We start from the raw sequence: 12,087 nt of genomic DNA on the forward strand, positions 1-12,087 counted from the left end.
AGCAAACAGCCAAGCTAGAGTAGGAGGGACACTGACAGGGCTTGTTCATTAGAATTTTGAACATTAATTTTTGAAGGAAAGAAAGGGGAGTACAAATAGAATAGGAATAGAAATATTATGAAATGTTCTTTATAACAGAACAAAATTGGGTCAGGAGAAAGGACTTTAAGACATCACTTAACATTTATCATTACTTTGAAAGCAAATGCTTTTTTTGAGTAAAAGCAAATGCTTTTTGAGCATTTACATTGTCTGCAATGCACTCTAGTGGGATGGGAAACAAAAGTTAGCACTAAATATTAACGGCTATCATGTTAGTGCATTTCAGGTGGTCCACCGTGGGCCACTTTTCTGTTTTATACTTATATCAGCCATGAAGGTTGGTGTCATTGGTGTTCCATTTCAAAGATTACGAAACTGAGGCTCAGTGTGTTTAAATAACCCACTCAAGGATACACTGCTAGTAACTAGCAGAGAGAGCTCAACTTTGACCTAGGTCTCTTTCTCATCCACAATATGAAAGATGAGTAGGATATGCCCCTGCTTTGAAGAGAAGACCTGCGTGTAAACAGTTGGGTATAATTCAGCACAGTGTGCAGTATGTGTTGTAATTCTTGTGAGAGCTACATGTTTTGGACATGTGCTCAGAAGGAGAGACTGATTTTGACTGGAAAGATCAGGGGAGGTCTCACAAGGAAAAATACCTTGAATAGGGCCTTGAAGGATGACAAAGATGGTGACAGGTAGAGAACTGATGGGAAAGCTGAGGGAACGTTGGAGCAGCAAAGCAGCTGTAGAAGTATAGAATGTGTTTGGGGAATGCTGCTGGGATGGAGTGAGGGATGGAGGAGGAAAGGAAGCCAGAGAAGTAGTTTGGGACAGATTACAGAGGGCCTAGCGTGTCCTGCTGAGGAATTTAGACTTCACTTGGTTGCCTTTGAATAAAGGCTATTCCATTGAAGGTTCTTGAGAAGGGAAATAATTTTGCCTTGATCTCTGCCTTCAGCAATTCTGGTGGTAGCATGGGCTTTCGCCAACTAGGCTGCATCTAAGGATCACTTGGGAGTTTCCTAAATGTGCAAATTCCAGGAGCACCTCTCCACCCCCATGATTTCAATGGTTCACATCTTGGGTGGGGCCTGGGAAAGTGTGTTTTGAAGGCTCTGCAGGTGCTTCTGAGGGCAGCCTGGTGAGGGAAGGGTTCTAGAGGGCATTGGGGCATTCTAGAGAAGGGTCTGAGCTGAAGCTAATTTTGAGTTTGTCATTGTATGGATGATTTTTTAAACCATGGGAGGGGGCTAGTCATCAAACTTTGTGGAAGATCTGTCTGTGTAGGTTCTGTGGTTTGCTTTTTGTCCTCTGTAAGTATTAAACAGTAATCTCTCAGAGCATTGTCATTTGGCTGAAGTTTTTCACATATATTTCCTGTTCAAATCTAGAATGTGGGGTGGCTGTAATCCTTATGTCTCTGTGCTACATTTCTCCTTTTTTGTTGCTGTTTCTTTTAGAAGGCAGAGGAATATATGGGATTCTATTGTGGGCTGTACCTGTCTTCAGTGACAATCTCTTGGAGAGCATGAGCTCTGGAGTCTACTGCCTAGGTTTTTACTTTGCCTTTCTAGCCATGGGAACATGGGAATGTTACTTAACTTTCTATAAAATGAAGATATAACAATATTTACCTCCTAGGGTTAGTTGTGAGGATAGTTTATATAAAATGCTTAGAACAGTTCCTGGCACATAGTTAACACTCAGGTGTTAGCTGCTGTTGCTGTTATTATTATCATTAATTCTGCGGATACCCGAAGGTATTCCTTGCCTGCATTGTTCACATATTGAGGGCTTCACCTTAAAAAATAACCGTACAAATTATGATTGAGAGTAGTAAGGGTGACGTATTAGAAAGTTTTAATTATTCAGTGACCCTCTTTCCTTTCAGAGCCTTTTATTTTCTAGAAACATATGCTTTCCTCCCATAAACAAGCCTGCTAAGATATACTTAAAACCCATATCTGGTCAAGAATCTCTTCCTGCATATTGGCTACAGAGCTAATAGTGCAGTTCTTCAGTCTCTTGGGAGCTGCATGAAATGATGCTCACTTTTACATTTCCTAGGACCCAGCCTGAATATAGGTCATTTTTTTTTTTCAAATGTTTCAGAGCTCTCTTACTCTCATTTGTGAGTTCTAAATCAACTGCTAACATTTAAAATACAATTTTTGCTGGGAGGACAGATAGTTCTACCAAGGGATAAGCTATTTCTCAACATTAAAGCAATTAGAAATTATAATTTATGCTTAAAAAAATAATGTTAGTTCAAGTTTTAGCTTGCTTCTCTCTCCCTTCTCTGCTGTTCTTTGTCCTGCTATGTGTTTGCAAACCATTCTCATGACCTTCTGCCTGTGCGGCATATTTGTAGTGGGGCCAGATTATACATATGCTACTGACTTTTTCATCTGACTTCCTAAACTCAGCCTTTGAGCCCCTTCTTTCCTCTGGGTTTTCCTAACGAAGTCTTGTTGAAAGGAATATTATTTCCCATGGAACTTTACTGATAGTGTATGGAATAATGCGATCCTGCTCTGTGAAGTTCAGACCTGAAGTCTTAACATTTTAAACATGTATCTATGTGCTATTGCTTACTTAGTTCAGTCTTGGCATTTTAGGTCTAGAGGTGGTTACTACCCATTGGACATCCATAGCCACTCCCTGCAAATTAAAGGGGACACAAAAATGAAACTGAACTTCTGTTTTTTTCTTCACCTCTCTGCTAATTTAACTAAGTCAATTGGCTCGCCCTCATTTGCCCTCTTCACACCTCCCAAATTAGTGTTATGTGCACATTTGATTAAAACAGCGTGAGTAATTTCTAAGTTACTTTTGAATACGGATTGAATTCCATTCCTTGTGGCTTTTCTCTTCATCATATTAGTAGATGTGGCCAGTGTTTTTCTTTCTAGCCTGCTTAACTTGTGTGGTTCTTGGAACAACACAAGTTTTAGTTGATTTAGGATCCTGATTTCACAGGACACTGTATCAACTGCTTTACCAAGATCAAAGTACATGGGTTCACTGCATTCCTTTCAGTTGCTAATTCAGTTGTGCTGTAGCCAGGCAATCCTGGAGCCTTGAAATCCAGGATTCTGGTCAAGGTGAGGAAGCAGCCCTTCCTCCTAGCTTTTTCATTCTGCAAGTATCTTTTCTTTCCTTCTTAATATTTATTTATTCAGCAATGTGGCCCAGGCTCTGCATCCCTGACTCCCTAAAGCTTTCAGCCTAGTGCCCCTAGACTAGTGGTTACATTCTTGCTACAAACTGGAAGGTCTCTGAGCCCCTCACCCCACTCCTCCGCACTTCTTTCTTCTGCTGTATTTATAGCACTGTACCTCATGAACTTTCACACTAGGGAAAGCAAACTCAATCCAATTGGGTCTTATGGGTAAGAAAATGTGTTGGTTAAAATAGATTCTGGTCAGCCAGGCTATTGAAGTTTTAGTATTTACTAGCAGTGTGACTTTGGGCAAATTACTTAACATCTCCATGTCCGTGTCTGTTTTCTCATCTGTAATATGGAGGTAATGATAACTCCTACTTCATAGGGTTGTTGTCAGGAATCATTGAGTTAATACATGTAAAGTGCTTGGCATTTATTAAACTAGGGTTAGTTAAAAAATTGATGAATAAGCTATTAAAAGTTCATAATAAAGTTTCTGGAGTTTTCAGGTACGCCGTTTCTCTTTCGTGCCATTTGACTTGGCTATTCCACTACAGGCAAAGGAAAGGAGATGAAATTTAAAGTATCTAATTTTGTAACCTTAAATTATTCATGAATTGTTTTTCTTCATGTAGACTCCACTATAATGTATAATGGAGAATTGTATTCAAGATATGATGTGTGTGACTTATTCCTTATGAACTCCGAAAGTCATTTTTAAGAGCACTTCTTAATAATGAACATTATGTTTATTTGACTTTTAAGGATCCAACCCTTTTACATTGTTGGGCTTTTTAATATGTTATTTAAAAAACAAGATTGCCCAGGCCAGGCGCGGTGGCTCACGCCTGTAATCCCAGCACTTTGGGAGACCGAGGTGGGTGGATCATTTGAGTCCAGGAGTTTGAGACCAGCCTGGGCAACATGGCGAAACCCCTGTCCCTTAAAAAAAAAAAAAAAAAAAAAAGGGAAAAAAGAAAAATTAGCTGGATGTGGCGAGCTAAGGTGGAAAGATTGGTTGGGCCCTAGAGAACAAGGCTACAGTGAGCTGAGACTGTGCCACTGCACTCCAGCCCGGGCAACAGAGTGAGACTCTGTCTCAAAAATAAAAATAAGATAAATAAGATTGCCCAAAGAGAATTAAAACAATGTTTCAAATAAGGAAACAGATACTACCACAGGAGATTAACAGACAAAACATGCTTTCCAAAGAAGAATGAATTATAGGACAGTATTTCATCTACATAATACACATCAAAATCAACAGTCATTAAATAACCCAAGGCTATTCATTCCTAGCAGTCTGTGCTGGGAATATTTTGAACAGTCTTTTATACAGGTATTTGCATTTAGTCAGAATTTTGGGGTATCTTACCCTTCTTTCACAGTATTATGCTTAGTAAATCCCAGTACATCAACCATCGTGTCCTACTTCACATGCATTTTTTGCATACTAATTGAAGAATGAGACAGGAATCTTGGAAAAAATGTGTTAAGATTTTGTTTATCACAGTTTGATCAGTGGATCTGTCTTCTTATTTTATAAAATAATATCTAGCTGCAGCTCAAGGGCATATTTTACCTAATTTATATCTACTTATATTCCTGTGGCTTAAAGTCAGTTGGCCTATTACAAAATACATGTTTATCCTTTACATTTTACCAAAATCTGGTGAGGTGATGAGGGTGTATGATGCACTTGAGAGACAACATTACAAGTTATGTTTTTAAAGTGGGATTTTTTTCTGAGCAAAAAATATGTAGTGCAGAATAATATATCCACAGCCAAAATGCACCCACTCATTTCTATTCAATTAAAAGAAGGAAGAACAGACCTAGGGTGAGTTTTCGTTCCATTACCTAAGGCTTTGAGAATATCACTTAACATCTGTGAGCCCCGCTGCTGCTTCTGTAACACATTAATAATGACACCTCCCTGCAAAGGTAGTTCTGAGAATTCATTGAGGCAGGGCCTGTGAGGGTTTGTCCTATGTAATGTTAGTAATTTTGTGCAAGGTGTGTGGGTTCATTGTGTGTGTGTGGAAGCTGAGGAAATTGGAGCATTGAGCTTAGAGAGATACCAGCTCAGGCCTGTAGCCACCCTGGCCCTATGTTTCTGCCTTGTGGCTGGATCTTCTAAGTCATGCTGTGGGATGCTTTAAGTAGTGCTTTCCTTATTGCTTGCTCAAAACCAGGAAACTATCTTACAGGCATATTTATTTTTTTAAGATGATTTGCGACCCTTGCTGCATTTTGTCACGTGAAATGACACTTACTCTGGTACTTAAAGATGGCTAATAACCCTCTGTGGGTAAATGCCAATCAGGCCAGCCAGTTGGCTCTGCGAAAGGCTTCCTTGAAAGCCATGGTTCAGGTTTTGCAGAGGCCAGGAAGTGAATGTGAGTGCCAGAGACCTCCTTTCCAGAAAATCCTGTTGCATGTGCTACCCCGGAGGTGAAGACAAGGTAGGGACACTGCTGTGAAGGCTGATAGTGCAGAGAGGTCATCTCTTCGGTAACCAGACAGCTTGTCATTTTTTATTTTGTTTGCAAAATCCATGTGTAATAATCACCAAGAATCCTGATATTCACACAGAGAATTGCTTGAGGCATTTTTAACCACCAAACTAAGATCTTTCTTAAGATGAAGAAAGATAAGCAGCATTGTTTTTTAGAGATGAGTTTATCATTCTCCTCCTCCACACCCATTAGTCCTCAGAAAAGCTATTTCTTGAAACTGAATTTGGAGCTTCTAAAATGGCTTTCACAGTGTTGCTCTCTTCATCTGGGGATTATGGTACTTAGGGAGTGGAGACTTTCAAAGTGAACCTTCCACATTTTTCCAAAATCGTTTGTGGCATAATTTGTGCCTACCTGAGAGTGTACTTTTTCTTCTTATGAGGCTGTGATTTTAATATATATACACACATGTGCGCACACACACACACACAAAAGCATAACAGCGGCTATGAGAAAGAAACACTTCTCCACGAAACACAGAAGGAGCGGGCGAATAGCTGACCAGGGGAAAGTATGAGATGGTGTTCAGGCCTCATGGTAGTTAGGATTAGGAAATGTCAGGGGCTGTGTTGTATTCACCAAACTGTAAACTTTGGGAGTCCTACAGAGTGAATGTTAATAAATATTTTTGATAAGGAGGAGGGTTTGGGTTCATAGGGAGCCTAAGAAAGAGAAATGTGGCTGCCCTTCCCCCACAGCCGGCCACTGCTCTAGAGGGGAGAGTATTACACATTTGAGTGTGGACATAGCAGTGTAGGTGAATACCAGTGTTAGTCTCCCACCAAATGCTCTTCTGTATTTTGTTACCTATTAAACCATACAAACTCTTCTATATATCATTAAATTATCACTCAGTATAGTACTTGGACAAAATAGGAATAGTCTACTGTTGACTGTTTTTCGATTAATGACTTTGAATTTTTCCTAAGAGAGATTTTAAGAAGTTAGATAGTCTAATCTCACGAGTCCCAAATATAAAAAACAAAGGCTCTGCAGGTTTAAGTTTTCCTTTGCCTTTTCTTAAGAATTTAAACATTTTTCTTCAGAGGTTTTCCTTTGGGCTGTCAGATAATGAGTAATCAAAATGAAGGAGGGATACCAAAAGATATTTCAAAACATAATTGTGTCCTTAAAAACATGGTAATAATTGACAGGGTTTTTAAAATGAGAGAAGTTTCTAGCTAAATGCCCTGCTTCACACCCCCACTCCCCACACTGAGTACTTTGTGGAAAATATGTGGTAGCTGTTTGGGAAGAAGTATTAAGCTTGTGAAAAGAGATGAAGAGTTGCCAGGACCACCGTAAGCAAAGGACTGAGAAGGAAAAAGGTGGGCAGAGCTAGACCCTAAAAGGATGCTAAGATCCGTTGAGAAGTCTTTTAGTAAGAAGCCATCATTAGACTGCAAGTGCCTGGTGGACAGGAATGCATCTCACTGGTCCTTGCAGTCTTCTTGCCAGCCCCTGCCTTTGTACTTGCAGGCCATGGTCATCTGGGTGCACTACAATTCAGGTCTGTGAGGTGGGGAGAAAAGGGTGGGTGAGGTGTAGTTCATCGTCTGGAGGCTTCAGTATTGTCAAGATTCCCCCCTCCCCTTTTTTTGAGTGCGCAAGACTCTTAATCACCTTTTCATTTGGTTGCATCGGGAGCCTCATAGCAGCATGCTACTGACAGGTGATTGTGAACTAAGTGTTAAAGCAGAAGGAAACAAAATGAGAGAATGTCAACTTGAAACCATGTGTGTTTTTGTGAACAACGTTTGCCACTTTCTTAAAGAGCCCCAGTTAGAGAAAAAATAATGCAGGAAGCAAATTTTAGTCAGTTTGTTAGGTTCTGAACTGGACAGACTTTGTGCCTTGGCATATGAGTAGCCATTCTAGAACCTTTTGAACTTTTGCCACCAAGTAATTCTGAAAAGGCTGACAGCCAGCAGTAGATAATGGAAAAAGCCAGTGTCCTCTGCCCGAGAAATTAAGGTATGTATTATTCAGGTGGTTAAAGAAACTGCCTAGCACAACAGCAATAGCTGGTAAGTGGCAGGATCATTCAGAGATGAAGGGATGGATCACAGGATGGTTGCTGTGCTGGACTTTCTCTCTAGAAGTCATGATCATTGGCCAGGCATAGTGGTTTATGCCTGTAATCCCAGCACTTTGGGAGGCTGAGGCAGGTGGATCATGAGGTCAGGAGATCGAGACCATCCTGGCCAACGTTGTGAAACCTCATCTGTACTAAAAATACAAAAAAATTAGCTGGGCATGGTGGCGTGTGCCTGTAGTTTCAGCTTCTTGGGAGGCTGAGGCAGGAGAATCGCTTGAACCCGAGAGGCGGAGGTTGCAGTGAGCTGAGATCACGCCACTGCACTCCAGCCTGGGCAACAGAACGAGACTCTGTCTCAGAAAAAAAAAAAAAAAAAAATTCGTGATCATTGTAGGAATTCGCAGTGTAGGGGAAATGGTGCAGATTTTGTAATCAGGAAAGACCTGTATTTAGCTCTCCATTTGACCACTTTCTAGCAGAGCCATGGGAACAGTTAGTTAATTTCTCTGACCCTGTTTCCTCACTTGGGAATAGGACTTTTGCAGATCTGTTGGAAAATATTAAGGCCAAGAGGGGTTTAAAATGAGATGTTGTCTAGCACTGAGTAGGAGCTTAATACCTATCAGTTCCTTTCTGCTTCAGTCAAAACTGAGCTTTATATGTAGAATAATTATTGTTTGTATTCCATTCTCCATTTTGAGTATGGAGCCATGAATGCCAACAGCTTGATGATAAAAGGAGCCGTTTGTCAGAGACCGTCCTGTAAGCGCTTTGTAACCTGGTAGACTGTGCATGTAAGGGCAAGCAGGTTACAAATGAGAATCCCCATAGCCAGCACACTCTGCATGCAGCAGATTCTTAAGCCATCTGTGTACTCTTTTTAACACTATACTGAAGTCCACTTAAGTCAGAGTTCAACAAAATGAATGAATGTAATCCCGGGACTATGGAACCTCTCTGTGATTACATAGCACAGAGAACTACGGAATCATTTTCTGGAAGAATGCACCATGCGATTATGCTCCATGCGGAATTGGTATATGTAAATGTTGGTAGACTGTGAGGATGAGGTTGACAGGTTGATCTGAGTAGAGACCCTAGGAGGAACCGAGGATACTATGTAGTTTTGTGGTTGTTACTGTTGTTTTGCGGTTCCTGGCTGCTCTGTGTTGGCAGCTGTGTGCACGCTTTCTCTTTTGAGCCAGCGAGGCACAAGACAAGTAATTTCCCATCCTGAATCTCTCACAGCTGCTGAGCTGTAGTGGATATACTGGGATGTGGCTATGAACTTTAAAAATTTGCATAAATCCAGCCCCCACTCCCCTGCAAAGGCTCAGTCTTGTCTTTACACATTCCCTGAGGTGATTATTTTCTGGGAGTAGGGGTGGGGATTGGGAGGGTGAAGAAAGGAAGAAAAAGAAGGCCAACCACTCTGGGCACCGGCGGAGGAAGCGTGGAGTCCATTGATCTAGGTACTTGTTGGGAGGGGAGAACCCGAGCAGCAGCTGCAAACGGAAGGGCTGCGAGCGGGCGGGCGGGCGGCTGGCAGCGAGGCCACCGGCAGGGGGGGCCCGGGCCGAGGCCGCGCCACCTCGGCACCACGCGGGCAGCCGGTGCGGCGGGGTCGCCGCGGCCGGGGGAGCCCTGGGTGCCCACCATGGCAGTTATGCAAGCGGTGGCCCCCTGGTCATGCCTCCCCGCCGCCCTGCACTTCTTCCTCCCCGCTGCCGACACTCGGATCTCTCTCGCTCTTTCTCTCCCCTGTGTTTTCAAACAGGAAGTGCACGGCTGTCTATAACGTGCTGCTGGGTCTCAGGATGGAGGAGTGAAGTCTCCTGTCGCCGTGGTTCCAGCCTCCGGAGCTCGCCCAAGCCGCGTCCCCAGAGAGCGCCCTGAGAGAACAGGGTGGCCGCTTGGTCCAGGTGCGCGGGGTCGGGTCTGGGTCCAGGGCGCGGGTCTGGGTACATGGCGCGGGTCGGGAAGTCCGCGGCACGGAGCGCTGCTGGTGTCGGATCTGCATCTCCAGCTCTGTGCTACAGCTTCACTTGCCCGCCCCCCACCACTGGCTTCTCACCCGGGGTCTCTGCCAAACTCTGGCTGCTGCCGCCCTGGGTTCGGGCCGGCGGAAGGCCCTGGGCGTGCGCTGCGGGGCCGCCTGCGAGGACTCTACTAGGGCGCTTTCCAGGCTGGGCTGCCTCGGGCTGCGCTGGCGCTGGGGCTGCCAGTGCCCTAGGAGTCTTCCTAGAGTCCCCAGCTGCCCTCTCCACCCTCTCCTCCAGCTGCTGCTGCGTGAAGCAGCAGCTCTTTCAGCTCTTTGTTCCTCCCTTGCTGGTCTAGGGTCATGCACATAAATGTCCTCGGAGGCAGGGTGGTGTGAGAGTAAGGGGTTGGGACGTAGAGAAGAGGAAGAAGATGAGTTGTGGGTGAAGTGTAAGGTGGACAGGAGAAAAGAATCTTAGTGTCCATGCTCAGAAATCAGCTCTTCAGCTGCTGAAACAGAGGACCCTGGTTCCTTGGTTTCTGTTTTGGGAAAGCCAGGCCATGCCAAACGGAGGGAATTAATGATGCAGGCACACACCGCAAAGGTAGGGACCAGGAATGAGGCACAGCAGCGCGTTCTGAGATGTTTAGTCTGGTGTCTGGCTTGTTAACTCCACTGTGGTTTCTGAGCCAGGCTTCCTCGCTGAGACAGAAGGTACTTTAACATATGAGCCAGGCACCTTTATTAATTCCATTTGTCATCAAAGTAAAATTCAGAGTGACTTTTCTCAAATTCACCAGGTAGATTATAATTTCACATCCACATCGTGTTCCATCTCAAATGTTCACAGAAGGAGAATAAAACGCTAGGGCTGGTTTTATGCTACAGACGTTTTGCATCTTTATTTCCTTGGCAGGTCCTCTTTCTCCAGACTAACTCAGATGGACTTCTTCCCCCAGTAAAAGCCTAGCCTTGTTTTACCGCCTGTTTATCTACCTGGTGAAACTCTAGTCTTGGGGAGGACACTAAGGGGAGTGGGATGGCTGAGAATAATCAGTTTGACGGGATCATTATATGGCCTCAAATTAAATGAGCCCTATTAAACCCAGTAGCATCTTCTTAATTTTTATTTCCGAGGAGGGGATGTGAGCATATGACTAGAGGGGAGGAAAGTGAGACTCTGCCAAAGAAGGTCTCTCCCTGTAGCACAGAGGAAAAGTGAATCTGTAGCACCGTATCACATACACTGCGTGCTTTCACTTTATTGGGTAGCCAAGCCATCTAAGGAGTCAGGGTTAGGTGTAGAATTTACATTCATGACGTGGGATGCTGACTATAGCATTCTGATGCTGAAAATTTTATCATAAAACGTATTTACTACATAATTAAGTTTGCTTTGAAAGGAAATTTTACCAGGGTGGTACAGATTTACCAGCTTGAGTACAAAACATGTACTCAATAAGTACATGGCATTAAGTAGTCAAAATGCACTATGAAAACTGAACAGTTAAACTTATCCTTCCTGGATAGACATGGACTTCTTAAGTTTGAATTTAATTGTGAGATGGCTGTGTTTATGCCTCTTCCTGCCAAGTACGTCATGAAAAGTGAGAAAATAATTGAGAGAAATTCTTTTTATTTTGAGACGGATTTTCATTCTGTCACCCAGGCTGGAGTGCAGTGACGCGATCTTGGCTCACTGCAATCTCTGCCACCTGGATTCAAGCAATTCTCCTGCCTCAGCCTCCTGAGTAGCTGAGATTACAGGTGCACACCACCACACCCAGCTAATTTTTGTATTTTTAGTAGAGACAGGGTTTTGCCGTGTTGGCCAGGCTGGTCTCGAACTCCTGACCTCAAGTGATCTGCCCACCTCAACCTCCCAAAATACTGGGAGGCCGCCACGCTCAGCCAGTCAAGAGAGATTCTTGAAAGACCTGTACAACCATAGTGTTTTGCATCTATTTATTTATTTATTTATTTATTTATTTATTGAGACGGAGGAGTTTCGCTCTTGTTGCCCTGGCTGGAGTGCAATGGTGCGATCTTGGCTTACCACAACCTCTGTCTCCCGGGTTCAAGCGATTCTCCTGCTACAGCCTCCTGAGTAGCTGGGATTACAGGCACACACCACCACACCCAGCTAATTTTGTATTTTTAGTATTGATGGGGTTTATTGATGTTGGTCAGGCTGGTCTAGAACTCCTCACCCCATGATCCACCTGCCTTGGCCTCCCAAAGTGCTGGGATTACAGGAGTGAGCCACTGCACCCAGCCACTGCCTCTACTTTTATACCTATGTGTGTTCCATGCCCCCCAGTTTATTAATTTATTT

The 12,087-nt window shown here is 43.5% G+C and overlaps 1 protein-coding gene across 4 annotated transcripts in view; it reads left to right on the forward strand.

Annotated features, from left to right (window-relative positions):
- LRRC8D (leucine rich repeat containing 8 VRAC subunit D) overlaps positions 1–12,087 on the forward strand; it is a 149,742-nt gene that overhangs the window by 46,465 nt on the left and 91,190 nt on the right. The window contains exon 1 of one of the 4 annotated variants that reach the window (XM_063625332.1): positions 9,551–9,693. The exons of the other annotated variants lie outside the window; for them this stretch is intronic. The gene's annotated coding sequence lies outside the window, so the exon portion shown is untranslated. Of the gene's footprint in view, positions 1–9,550; positions 9,694–12,087 lie in introns of those variants that run through there. 4 annotated transcript variants of the gene reach the window in all.

The sequence above is a fragment of the Symphalangus syndactylus genome, chromosome 12, assembly GCF_028878055.3.
Source record: "Symphalangus syndactylus isolate Jambi chromosome 12, NHGRI_mSymSyn1-v2.1_pri, whole genome shotgun sequence".
NCBI classification, from domain to species: Eukaryota; Metazoa; Chordata; class Mammalia; order Primates; family Hylobatidae; genus Symphalangus; species Symphalangus syndactylus.